Here is a 14,338-nt window from a genome sequence, read left to right as displayed (position 1 = left end):
ATCACCATTACTGTGGAACTGGTGGGCGGTTAGAAAATTTTATTACTAACAGAGATACAAAAGTGGGCGGTAGGTATAAAACGGTTGACTACCCCTGTTCTAGACTGTAAGAAATGTTAAAAAGCAGGATGAATGGAGTGATGGGAACATATATGTCCTTTTCTATAGACAGGTCGGGAGGGCTCTCAGACATGCTGAAAAACCTCAGAAACAGTAAAAACTCCAGCAGAAACCTGGAGGAAAGTCTGTGGATTCTATGGGAGGATGGATCACAGCAGTAAAATGGCAAGTGTAAAGGTCCTGTGGTAGGCTGGTGTCTAAGTGCCAGTAAAGAGGCCCAGGGGGCTGGAAAGGATATGGCAGGAGAACAGTACTTGGGCTGTGAAAATTACCAGGAAGAGCCACTATACACTACATTAATTGCACATGTTTAATTACTCTCCCCAAACCCCTCTTAAATTTTACACTGCATTGCAATTAAAAATTTTGGAAACAAACTTCCAGCATGTTGGAACCAACTTACTCTTTGAGTTTACATGCACCTATAGGTTCCAGCAGCTTTATAGCATTTTATGAGTACAGACAAAGCACTTAATCCCAAGAGCCAAATTACAGGTCTGAAAAAAATCATGAGTGTGATGGAGGAGAGAGTGAACCTAAGGAGCTTTGAAAACATAATAAAATGCTGGTGACCTAAGCCCTCCTCATCATCTGTAATTATTCACCGTATTAACAAGCCCTTAGCGGAGCACCGCCATGTGCCCACACTGCCTGCTTCTTTCTGCTCCATACACACAGAGGCCAAGAAATTGTCCCAGGAGAAGCACTTTCAACTTCCACCAGAGCTGGGCCTGCATCTTTAGAGTGGGGGCAACACTGCCCTTTTGCACACTTAGTAGGAAGCAGCTGACTCCCCAGGTAGCAGAACACTCTGTGGTCCAGCCCTACACTCAGACAGAGCTGATGGAGTTGGGGTGCAATTTAGGCAGAAAGCCACTGAGCCCGTTAGCCTGCTTGGTGCAGCTGTGGGACATAGGAGTGAATGGCATAATACTCTCCAGAACAGAAATGGACCGTAAGGCTGTGAGGGCTGCTGCTCACGCTGCCCCCCAACTAACAAGAGAAACAGACCTGAGAAAGTTACCCAAACACAGATGTGGGTAGATTTGATTGTGGCCGGGATAGATAGAAATTAGATGGCAAGCCTAATAAAGTCTTGTTGGAGCTTTGGCAGCAGCTTTAGTCAGAACAGAGGTTCCAGTCACTGAAAAAGCGGGGAAGTGGGTGGCCCCGGCATCTGCTAGGAAAATGGCTGGCATTCAGGTTATAGGATCCCTAAGATCCGTTGTCCCAGTCTGAATAGGGTGAGGCACCCATCCCTGTCAGAAAGGGGCCAGAAGCCCCATGTGAAATTGGCAATCCACTGGTCCCCTTCTAATGTGCAGTAGGTGTTAGCATTAGAAGGTAATGGGTGCATTTTTTATTTATTTTTTTTTATTTTTTTTACAGCAGCAGCTAAGAGAACTGTTAAGGTAACACAAACCTTGAATGTGTTTGACCCCGCCAGGCCCTGTGAGCTTGCTGAGGCCCCATTATTAAAGAGCTGTATGGCTAGTTGCCTTTAATGGACCTTTACCTTGGTGATTTGCACTGACAGCTGGGCTGTGCATCATGGACTGTTTCTTGGCCTGACCAGAGGGGGGCACTGGCTCCCTTGATGGACGGACACGGCACCTGTGGAGGACCTCCTGCACTGAGAAGCTGCTCTCACCCAGTTGCACAGACACACCAAGGACACGTTTTGCCTTCCATGGACATGGCCCTGGACTGTGTAGCTATCCCCCTATGATGGGTGGCCTTGTTGGCCCTGTGGGGTGGGGAGTTGGAGGTGGGCCTGCAGTCTGTACCTTGGGCAAAGTGCTCAGGGCGACATTGTGAAGGGCACCTTTGTAATTGTAATTATTGTGCAACTTTTGCTTGGCTGTAGTCTCTGATGTCATGTAGATTGTGAAGTGAGCAACCCTAAAAAGGTGGAATGTGGGGCAGCTGTGTTAGGCCTGCTCACAGGGTTACCAGGTGTAAGCACTCTGTCTGATTAGTGCATGAGCATGCAGCAGCATTATATGTGTATGGCCTGTATAAGGAAGGCTATGGGCGCTTGCACTCAGGATTGTGGATGCACGGATTGCCTGCCTGCCACTCTGAGGGGCCATTTTTCAGTTTGTGTGCCTGAGAGGCGGTTCCCCTGCCTGTGTGCTTGTCTGCCGTTGTGAGACTCTATTAAACGTAATGGCCCAACCCTTTCCGGCTCCACAGTTTCTCTACCGTCTGCCTGAATCCAATGTGGACCTGCCTGGCGTTGGCCACCAGCATTACACTCATGCATGTGCCTGGACATTGTTGCATGCCCACACACACAACTAAAGGGGTGTCCCTGCTCTTCAGGGGCTTCTGTCTGGTAAAGTCTGTGCACAAAAACAGACACGAAAGATTCTGAGAGCAGAGGATGAGGGTGGCCTGGAGGCTCACTGGGCTAGGCAGAGGGCTGGCTGGAGTGCAGCTGACTCCCATCTGGGCAGCTCAGACGGTGGTCAGGAGAGCAGAGGGTGGTAGAATGGCTTGCTGTCAGCCTAACCAGAGCTGTGGGCCAGCATCTCCTGGATGGTGATAAGTTGTCTGGAATCTCCCTGTTCCACTCCTTCATGGTATGTGGCAGCTGAGCAACAATGTGCTCCGCCTTACTATAAACTATCCTGCTTTTCCCTCAGGTGCTCCAGCTGGCTCAGCTCTGCATCTACAGCATGAACTCAGCTGCCTGCACGCTCCCATCCGACCACCCAGGTGGGGCTCCTACTGCTCCCCGCTCAGGGAGCACCTCTCTTCGTCTCTCACCCGTGTCTGTACTGAGACCACTGTGCTCCTCCCAGGTGTTCGGGGCCTGGGCTTTCTGGAGGTGACCATGCACAGGCTGCTGGCCAAAAAGTGGGTACCATCACTGTGCACCCTGACTTTCCACTCCACATACAGCACTTCAGTGGCAGCCGCCACCGCCTCACCCACCCAAGGGCCACCAGCCTAACTCGAGGGGCCACAGAGCGGCCCTTTCAGCCAGTCACCTGCAGGGCCACACGCTCGCGGTTCCCTGTCTGGGGCTGTGGCGGACAGGACCAGTGCCACCGAGTGCTGTCTTAGGCACTGCTCGGGATCCTGGGAGAGCGATTGAAATTGGAGGCTCCCCTGTGAAGGAGCTACCTTGGGATGGGAGGCGACAGTGGGTCCGAGGGGTCCAGTTCAACAGGGGTTCCACAGAGGAACATTAAGCAGCAGTGCTGTGCAGCTCCGCCCCGCGTGGTGGGCATCGGCACTGCCCTTACAGCACCTCCCAGGCAGCTCAGCCATGGAGGAAAGCTGGACACCTGGGCTCACAAAGGCTCTCCTCTCCAGCAGCCAGGTCTTCCTTCACTCACTGCCCTGCCGCTGCGGCAACTTCTGCAGGACGTCGAGGCGCTTGAATTCCAGCTGCAGCAGCAGCTACTCCAGCATGACCATCTCATAGCCTAGGTTCTGGTGGCGGTTGACATCCAGGACACTATTGCCACCACAGGCCCGGGGGAAGAGGAGACCAATACGGTGACCATTCTCCAGGTGGCACTTGATCTCCAGCAGCTCCGGGCACCCCGGGACCGCACCCCTCCCCCTGCCCTGCCACCTTAGCCAGCAGGGAGTCCACGCTGAAGTGGAAGTCCTGGCTCTGCAGAGCGTTCTCTTGCAGTCCAAACTTGCTCAGCATCCCAGGCATGCTGATTGTGCTCAAGGATTGTCCCCCACCAGGTTGTGCTCAGAGCTTTCTTCCTTGCAGGTGCTCTCATGGTCTGGCCCTCCCCACTGTCCAGCTCTCAGCTGCTGATCAGGTCTGGGCTCACATCAGGGGCCCCTTGCTCCTCCTAACTTACCAGCTGTTGGGCAGGGGGGATTTCAACTTCCAAGCATGCAGGTCCCCCTCATTCTCTGAGCCCAAATCATCTAGTAATTCAGCCTGGTCACTATCCTTCCATCACTTGGACAACTGGCTCTGAGACGGGGCCACCAACAGGGAGATACTGAGGTGGCTCAAGATGGCCACCCCCTGTTGCTGGTTCTGAACTCTACACCATTTATCTGGATTATTTGGTCTCCCTCTCAGATATGGCCATCTCTGACTGCAATGCTGTTGTGATTCACTCTCCAGTATAGATGTCGAGGTCCTCCTCCTCACAGGTGGGCAGCAAACCATCAGGCCCAGCTTATCCTGGTGGCTGGCTTTACTGAACTCGACTTCCTGAAGTATCACTTTGTCCTCTCCTCTGCTTTCTGGACCACACACATATCACATCCCATGATGCTGGCTGGTGAGGGAAGAGGGAGGAAACAATAAACACCTTTCACTAGCCCTTACCCAGGACTATAACTGCACTGTTTTCAATCTGAGGTTGGGAGTCCACAGATGCAGAGAACCTACTGTATGCATCGTTCTACATCATTTTACATAGGGGACTTGAACATCCAGATTTTAGTATCAAAGTGGAGCCCTGGAACCAATTCCCCACAGATACTAAGGATAGTTAAGTTTTGGGAGAGTCAAAACTTATACAAAGATTTTCAACTACGTGGGGTTTGGCACCTGTGGGTAGCCATGTTAGCCGTGCTCACTGGTGTACCAGCTGCAAGCACTTTGCTTGATTAGTGCTGGCAGAGGCACATGTGCATAGCCTATGTAAGGCTATGGGTGCTTGCGCTCGAGAGAGATGGGGGATTGTGGATTGCCTGCCTGTCACTGTGAGGGGCCATTCTTGCTGTTTGTGTGCTGGAGAAGTGGTTTTCCCCTGCCTGTGTGCTTGTCTGCTGTTGTGAGACTTTATTCAAAGGAATGGCCTAATGCTTTACGGCTCTGCATTTCTCTGCCCTCTGCCCAAATCCAGTGTGGACCTGCCTGGCCTCAGCACTGGCATTACATCTGGTGTAGTTGGCAGGATTTGGAGCAGATGGGTATGGAGCCACAGCCACACTTGAGGGGTTGGGGATAGAGGGCTGGTCGTTGTTATAATGCCCCATGGCTGTCCTTTTGGGGACCATGGGATGGCTGATTTTTATAGCCCTGTGAGAGGCCACCCGAGGTTGAGAACTCCAGAATGAGCTGCAAATACAGCTGCAGCAATGGCTTGAACTGGAGCGAGTGCTGAGAAAGGGGGCTGAACAAGTTCGTGAGTTGCAGTTTGCCCTGGAAGTTGAACGTTGGCAGTGGCAGTGGCAGTGGTTAGAGGAACAACTGCAGGTTCAGCTTCAGGCCGAGGGCCAGCAGCCACAGGAGCTGAAGATGGAGCTGTGCTAGTGCAGCGGCTCTGAGTCAGCAGGAGCAGGTGTTTCCAGCTCCCCTTCTGAGGATGAGGAGCTCAGGTTGAAGCTGCCATCTTCACACTCAGAACTTGGCCAGTGGTCATCCTGAAGGTAAAAATCCAGCAGCAAAGAGTACCTACTGAGCCCCAGGTGGGCCTGCTGTGATAGTGGGACATAGGGGTGAATGGCATCATGCTCTCTGGAGCAGAGGTGGAGAGACTGGCCACTGTTGCCACATGCTTCTCCTTGGGGCAGCGTCTTCAGAGTTGCCATGACCACAGGGATGAGGGGGAGGCTTGAGGCCCCATGTGAACCTAGTTGCCTGTAATGGACCTTTACCTTGATGATTTGCACGGACAGCTGGATTGTCTATCATGGACTGATCTTGGGCTGCGACTATGAGAGACCCTGATTGGGGAGGGGGGGCGTAGTACCTGTTGAAGCCTTCCTGCACCGAGAAGCTGCTCTCACCCAGCTGCAGAGATGTACAAAGGACACTTTGTTTTCAATGGACATGGCCCTGGACTTTACAGGTCCCCCGCCTAAGATGGGTGGCCTTGTTGGCACCATGGGGTGGGGATTGGAGGTAGGCCTCCAGTTAACTCTCTGGGCAGAGTGCTCAAGGAGACACTGTGAAGTGTACCTTTGTAATTATCATTTTTGGTATGTATGTAATGTACCTATTGTGAGGCGAGCAACCTTAAAGGGGTGGAATGTGGGGCAACTGTGTTAGGCCTGCTTACTGGTGTACCAGCTGTAAGCACTTTGCTTGATTAGTGTGTAAGTACCTGGTGGAGGCATGTGTGCAGAGCCTGTATAAGGCTATGGCTGCTTGTGCTCGAGAGAGATGGCGGATTGTGGATTGACTGCATGCCACTGTGAGGGGTCATTCATGTTTATGTGCCTGAGAAGTGATTTTCCCCTGCCTATGTGCTTATCCGCCGTTGTGAGACTTGATTAAAAGTAATGGCCCAAAGCTTTCTGGCTCCAGTTTCTCAACCGTCTGCCCGAATCCAGTGTGGACCTGCCTGGCCTCAGCCACTGGCACTACAGCACCCTTAATCCCATCTCCATTGTCAAGGATCAACTGTGGTTTGTTTTACCACTTATAACTTATTTGAATGTGCTACCCCTGTGACCTCTTCAAAAGATAACAAAATTACTTTAGCCAATTGCACAGGAACAGATGCTCCACTAGAACACAGATTGCCCCTGTATTTGAGAAAATGTGTAAAGGAGGGGAGCTCTGGCCTAGGCCAAGAGTGTGGGAATGGGCCAATCTGCACCCCACTGCAGGGGCCCAGTGAGGGCAGGGCTTTTCATCTTGCTGAAATTACAGAAATTATCCCAGAGCTTCTTAGAAATGCAGGTTCTCAAGTCCCCCATCAGTGCTAGAGAGGAGACTCAGGACAGACAGTGCCTGATCCAGGGGGGTCTTCAGGCTCACTGTGATGACACTGGTCTCATCACGAGTAAACAAAGACCCGGGGGCCCCCAGGGAATACTTAGTAAGGGAAGGAAGAAAATATATTTCCACAGTTTTACCAGGGGAAAAGGGAAGAGGTAAGGTACTCAGTGAAGGGAAAATACAGAATATATCATAGACCGTCACGCCAGAAAGGGCCTAAGGGCCAGCAGGCGCCAAGATCACTGAGCAGTTCTGTCACTAGACTCCACCAAAAATAGCAATGCCTGGGCCCAGTGTTTCCAAGAGGGCTAACCAGAGCATCGGTCACTGACAAGAAAAAGCATTTGTGTCTGATGGTAAACCATCTTAGCACACTGTTCTGTTTAGTTTACATAATTCTTTTTTAGGGGAGCAACACTTTCTTGTTGAAGGACAAGTGGTTTTGCACTTGACACCACCTTCTCATCTCACTGCACACCAGTGAGTCTGTGAACTGGCAGCTGCTTTGCAGATCACACTCGGTAACACTGCTTTAGAGGGTCTCATTCCAGCTCTTCCACCCACACACCTCCCTCCTGGGAGGAAGGTTCAGAGAGCCAGAGGCCAGTCCCTTTCTGCACCACACTCGAGATCCTGGAGTTCGACAATTCTCTGGCCAAAAGACTGAGCCAGCTTCCAGGCTTGGACAAGACCCTTCTCAGGGTTCCTCTTTCTCAAGATAGACCACGCCACTGTCCCTAGTATGTATGCCCCCAAACCAAGGACTAGCGGACTAGCTGCGGGTGATGGGGGAGACGGGTCATGCAGGCAGTGGCTCTAGGTCTCTCCAGTGCCAGAGCTGGAAGAGAAGGGAGTGGCTACAGGAAACCAGCCCTGGGGACCACGTTCTGGCAGAGAACTCAAGTCTCTCTTCACCCTGGCCTTCCCAGTTGTTAAGAAGGTATTTAGACAAGGTCAAGTGAAAAATAATTTATCCAACGGTTAGCTTGATTTACAGCTTCTAAGAGTTTAGATAAATAGTATGTGAGCCATGTAGAAATTAGGGGTCAGGCCTAAAACGCCCCAAAAGGGACTAGCTGGCCAGATTTAGGTGGCTAGGGTCAGTTAGGTTTATTTTCAAGTTGGGAATATGCTATTTCAAAGACATATTCACCTATTTGTTCAAGTGAGCCAGGAAGACAGCCCCCCAAGTTCCTCAAGTCAAGGGACACATTACTGATACTCAACAGATCCATAAACAGTAAGGCTAAGGAAACAATGGTAAGTGCATTTCATAAAGTACTTTCTCAGTGCTTAAGGTAAAAAAGAGTGCATTTTTCTTTTCTTTTTGTATTTTTCTGAAGTGAGAAGCAGGGAGGCAGAGAGACAGACTCCCACATGTGCCCAACTGGGATCTACCCGGCAAGCCCAATAGGGGTGATGCTCTGCCCATCTGGGGCGTTGCTCCAATGCAACTGGGGCCATTATAGCACCTGAGGCAGAGGCCATGGAGCCATCCTCAGCTCAGCACCTGGGCCGACTTTGCTCCAGTGGAGCCTTGGCTGCAGAAGGGAAGAGAGAGAGAAAAAGGAGAGGGGGAAGAGTGGAGAAGCAGATGGGCGCTTCTCCTGTGTGCCCTGACTGGGAATCAAACCTGGGACTTCCAGACTGATGCTCTACCACTGAGCCAACCAGCCAGGGCAAAATTTTTAATTGATTAATTCATTTTTAATCAATTTTTAATTCTTTTACTCATCTTTATTTAACATTTTCCAGGGATTTCTGACAATAAAAGTACTCTGGGTAGAGCGTCGGCCTAGCGTGCGGAGGACCCGGGTTCGATTCCCAGCCAGGGCACACAGGAGAAGCGCCCATTTGCTTCTCCACCCCTCCGCCGCGCTTTCCTCTCTGTCTCTCTCTTCCCCTCCCGCAGCCAAGGCTCCATTGGAGCAAAGATGGCCCGGGCGCTGGGGATGGCTCTGTGGCCTCTGCCTCAGGCGCTAGAGTGGCTCTGGTCGCAACATGGCGACGCCCAGGATGGGCAGAGCATCGCCCCCTGGTAGGCAGAGGGTCACCCCATGGTGGGCGTGCCGGGTGGATCCCGGTCGGGCGCATGCGGGAGTCTGTCTGACTGTCTCTCCCTGTTTCTAGCTTCAGAAAAGAAAAATGCAAAAAAAATTAAAAAAAAAAAAAAAAAGTACTCTGAAGGTAGACAATGGTAATGCTGCCAGATCCCTTCTCAGGGCACAGAGGTGTGGTCGGGTCCACGTGTGGCAGATGAGGCTCCACTGAATGTTCTGAGCTCAGCTGTGGCTTACAGCATGACATTCCCTCAAATGAGAAGTCGTTTTTTGTGGGGGGGGGTTTGGTAATAGAAATAGAGAAAGACAGACAGAGGGACAAATAGGAAGGGAGAGAGATGAGAAGCATAAATTCTTTGTTGCGACACCTTAGTTGTTCAGTGATTGCTTTCTCATATGTGCCTTGACCAGGGAACTACAGCAGACCGAGTAACCCCTTGCTCGAGCCAGCAACCTTGGGCTCGAGCTGGAGAGCCTTGCTCAAACCTGATGAGCTCGTGCTCAAGCTGGCGACTTTAGGGTTTCGAACCTGGGTCCTCCACATCTCAGTTCAACACTCTATCCACTATGCCACCACCTGGTCAGGAGAGAAGTCATTTTTATCTCATGCGTCACTAAGAAAAATGGAGGGCCTTTAAGAATGACTAACATTGCCACAGATGTGTCAGCTCTACCCACAACATGGGAATGGATTGAAATGAATTTTCAGCAAAATAAAGCTAAGGAAGGAAATTTTTAAAAAGGCACAAAGGATAAAGGAGAACCCAACAAGATCCATATGCTGCTATACAACAGAGAGGATGAGAAAGAGCATAAAAGTTAAATATTCATTATGTAATTGCATGTATGTCTAAAATAAACATAGGAACAAGATGGGGACTACTCGGATGAGGTCTAGTCTGAAAAAAAAGTAATGCAGACACTGAATTGTCTGGCTGTTCCATTTCCTTCAAATTGCAAAAGACTGACCACATACCCACAGCCCAAACACAGAGAAAACTAAAGTGTTTTTGAGGGAAAAAAATTCATTTTCTAGTACTAAAAAAGTACTTGACTATTTACCTCTCAATCAGTTTATCACCACTAATATTTTGGAAATTACTGCAGAAGAAAATGTATGTAATTGAAAAGTACTCAGCACACAGACTGGTTTCTAAAGACAATTCTAAGGGAAATTTTCATGCGTAATAACCACAGCAGGACTAGACACACCAGAATAAAATAATAGAAAAAACAAAAGTCCAAGAAGTTTCTGGATTAACAGTTAGCTCTGGCAAACAAGAAAAACTCTCCAGTCTCACAACACTCAAATTCTTATCCTGCGTCTGTTATCTGAGGAACTCAGAGGTTCCCTTTCAAATGGTGCATCAGAATAAATCATTTTACTAATTAGTAAAATGTTTTATAATCAAAAAATTTAAAATATAGAAAGAAAAAGCCTGGAATAATTAGACTATTAAAACTGTTATACAATTATAAAACTGAGATGATTTCATTAATTATTTTTAGTTAAGAACAAATGCCAATCTGCTCTGACACAGCATACAACTGGCTTAAAGAAACATCTGGCCTGACCAGGCAGTGGTGCAGTAGATAAGAACATCAGACCGGGACGCAGAGGTCCCAGGTTTGAGGCTCCGAGGTCACCAGCATGAGCATGGGTTCTCTGGCGTAAGCATAATTTCATAGACATGATCCCATGGTTGCTGGCTTTAGCCTAATGTCGCTGGCTTGAGCAAGGGATCACTCATTCTTCTGTAGCCCCATCTCATCAAAGAACATATGAGAAAGCAATCAATGAACAACTAAGGTGCCGCAACGAAGAACTGATGCTTCTCATCTCTCTACCTCCTGTCTATCTCTCCCTATCTGTCCCTCTCTCTGTCGCTGTCATAAAATAAATAAACATCTATAGTATAAACAAATTTCTCTCAGGTTGGAGAGGTACTAAGAGTCCATTTCGTCCGAACCTACTGGAAACTCTGAATCACTTCTAATACCCGACACCCAGCAGTGTACAATTTAAATACTTAACATTCCAGTTCAAAGACTAAACGGGTTTGCGTTTTAGCCATCTATCACTGCCCAATCAGTTCTCCTTAAACCAAGGGTAGTCAACCTTTTTATACCTACCGCCCACTTTTGTATCTCTGTTAGTAGTAAAATTTTCTAACCACCCACCAGTTCCACAGTAATGGTGATTTATAAAGTAGGAAAGTAACTTAACTTTATAAAATTTATAAAGCAGAGTTACAGCAAGTTAAAGCATATAATTACTTACCAAGTACTTTATGTCGGATTTTCGCTAAGTTTGGCAGAATAAATCTTTATAGAACAACTTATTATAGTTAAATCTATCTTTTTATTTATACTTTGGTTGTGCTGCTACCGCCCACCATGAAAGCTGGAACGTCCACTAGTGGACAGTAAGGACCAGGTTGACTACCACTGCCTTAGATCAAGCCTGAATCTATCTCTCTGGTTTTATCTGGACCTAAAACCTGGATTGAGAACCAGTCAGGTTCACCTTTCACCAGGCAGCCAAGCCACCTGCAAATATTTGAAGGCAGTTATCATGCCCCCAGCTCGCTCGCTCTCCCCACCAGAAATCCCCAAATGTCTCCTCCCTGCTTCTATTAACCACTCGTAAGTCATTTTTGGATCCTCTTCTGCTTGCCCAATGCTGATAAATCAATGTTACCTTCAAAACATAAAGTGCTAGGCTGAAAGACTGTGGGGCAGCTGTGTTAGGCTTGCTCGTGGGGTTACCAGCTGGAAGCACTCTGCCTGATCGGTGCGTGAGCATGTGTATGGCTTATATAAGGCTATGGGTTCTTGCACTCAGAGGAATTGCCTGCCCGCCACTGTGAGGGGCCGTTTTTGCTGTTTGTGTGCCGGAGAAGAGGTTTTTTCCCCTGCCTGTTTGCTCATCCACTGGTGTAAGACTTTATTAAACAGGAACGGCCCAACGCTTTCTGGCTCTGCAGTTCCTCCATTGTCTGCCTGAATCCATTGTGGACCTGCCTGGCCTTGGCCACTGGCATTACAGTTACATTCTCCAGAAATATTTGGGCACGATTCTCCTACAGTATATTTCTATTCCTGTAGCTGAGAAGCCCATTAGCTAGTTTGGGTAGCAAATCTCGGTGCCTAGTAAAAGTTAATTAAAGGCCCTGTTATTATCATAATTTTTAATCTCCTTGGGGCTATTTCAGTGTTTTGATTTCTTAAGCACTTTGAGGACACTGATTCCCTTATTAACTGGATCTAAAAATTCCTCATAAACAACTTCGAGAATAATTGCACTCAATGACTTTATCCAGGAGACAAACAAACACCAGACTGTTCAGCAAGTGGGGCCTGGGGCCAAACCCAGAGGCCTGCGTCTAGAAACAGCTCCCTGACTGATGTGCCGCCATCCCTTATCTCCCATCTGTGGCTACATCTCCTCACTGCTATGCAACACAACCGTCACCTTCTGTCTTGGCCAAAGTTGCTTATTAAACGTTTTGCTGAAGTCCCAATACATATTTACATTTCCTGATAGTCTAATGATACCAAAGAAAACACTGGCCTGGTCTAGCATGACGCTTCACCCGGTGAGACCACGGGTCTCAGTGACGACTATTTCAGCTATAACAAGACAACACATTTCTAACAATAAAAATATACTTTCCTATACAATGTATCCCATGTTCTCCACCTGTTAATTTTCAGAATTCATTTTCTTGCCCCCTCTGAAATGGCAGAATGACATTCTCACCATCTTCAATCTCCCAGTACCTCACCCATTTTTTATGATGGCTCAAAAATTTCGATACTGGCTCATGGCTACATCTGTAAGATACCTCAGTCCTCTGGGAAAGAAGGAGCCTCTCTACTGGAAAGATGTTACCCAGCTGGCCTCTTCTCCACTTTGCCAACTGTAATCTTTATCCCGTCGGCTGACAGGCACTCTTCTCTGCTTGCTCTCCTGCTCTGGACACCTTGTCTGAGTCATTGCCGCGTGTCCCAGGTGAGTGTTCATTCAAATCAACACCAGTTAGGAGAGCATACTTGCAAGTGAGCTGTTTTGCTTTCACTGTCATATGTCACCTCTAAACCGTTAGTTCCAGGGAGCATGCCTCCCCTTCCCTGAGCCCTCCTGCAGCCCTTCTGTAGTCATCAGCATGTCCACCAGCTGGTGCACTGGGTATGGAGCCGATCAGTAAGTCTCCATCACCCCTCTTTCTTATCTCCACCATCTTCTATGCATTTGATTTTAAATCAAACTTAATCAAAGAATTCTGTTGGGACCTGTATTTTTCATACTTTGTGCTTTCTCAGAGAAGCTGCAGCTGACCTTCGATTCCCTTACAGCAGTTTCCCTGCAGACTCACGCCTTTTCACCAGGCCCATCAGGAAACTCGGGTGTACCTCTGCAGCTGACACTGCACTAATGTAAGGCGTCAAGGGTGATTTCAACCCTAGAGAAGTCTCATTTTTGCTTCTCTCCATTTGAAGGGGCTACAGCTTAAGGTGAAACTAGAAAATAACAGCAGATATGAGGGATGGGAGTGGGGGACCAGAGCATGGAGTTTCAAGCTCTGGAAGTTCTGCCTTCTGTCAGTGTTGTTTCTACCATATGTTTAATACGACCAATACTATATATCCTCTAAAGCCAAGGACAAGTGCATAGTCTAGGTGAGTACATGAGTTTTAGCCTGAGTCCCAGATGGGCGTCTGGCTCTTCCTCTGTTTTGATGCCGGGTCTAAATTTTGTGATAAAGAGTTGCATTTACTTTCAAGTGTATCCAACTTGCAGTAAGTATGTGGGAAAAAACAAACCCAAGACAGCTTCCTCTGTCAGAGTGAAATGGATAGCGAGAGAAACAGACAGAGTGAGAGATTGTGTGTGCTGAGGGAAGGGGTAAAGTGGGTGAAGTCAGGAATGGTCGAGTACATAAATTTAATAGCTAAGGAAGTCTAAAGGCCAATCCATTATATACATCAAGCCGTTTAAAGTAAGATGATTTGTGTATGAGTGAACTAAATAATCAGCAGCAAAGCCACTCACTAACAGGTTTTGTGGCATTAAATAAGCTTCTTAGCCTTTCCTGAACACACTGTACTGGGTTTCTTTTTGTTTGTTTGTTTGTTTGTTCGTCTGGGTATTTTTTGGTTTTTTTTTGTATCTTTCTGAAGCTGGAAACAGGGAGAGACAGCCAGACTCCCGCATGCGCCCGACCGGGATCCACCCGGCACGCCCACCAGGGGCGAAGCTCTGCCCACCAGGGGGCGACACTCTGCCCCTCCGGGACGTCGCCCTGCCGCGACCAGAGCTACTCCAGTGCCTGGGGCAGAGGCCAAGGAGCCATCCCCAGTGCCCAGGCCATCCTTGCTACAATGGAGCCTTGGCTGCGGGAGGGGAAGAGAGAGACAGAGAGGAAGGAGGGGGGGGGGGGGTGGAGAAGCAAATGGGCGTCTCTCCTATGTGCCCTGGCCGGGAATCGAACCC

At 48.7% G+C, this 14,338-nt stretch overlaps 1 protein-coding gene and 1 pseudogene across 3 annotated transcripts in view; both read right to left on the bottom strand.

Moving 5' to 3' along the window:
• The window catches only part of GLI3 (GLI family zinc finger 3), a 380,830-nt gene that overhangs the window by 67,474 nt on the left and 299,018 nt on the right, over positions 1-14,338 (bottom strand). The window lies entirely within an intron of this gene.
• LOC136375997 (PDZ domain-containing protein 4 pseudogene) lies at positions 3,460-4,377 on the bottom strand (annotated as a pseudogene).

This window comes from Saccopteryx leptura, chromosome 6 (assembly GCF_036850995.1).
Source record: "Saccopteryx leptura isolate mSacLep1 chromosome 6, mSacLep1_pri_phased_curated, whole genome shotgun sequence".
In the NCBI taxonomy this organism is placed as follows: Eukaryota; Metazoa; Chordata; class Mammalia; order Chiroptera; family Emballonuridae; genus Saccopteryx; species Saccopteryx leptura.
The sequence above is the reverse complement of the archived record's forward strand: the minus strand, read 5'-3'. Positions and strand labels throughout refer to the sequence as shown.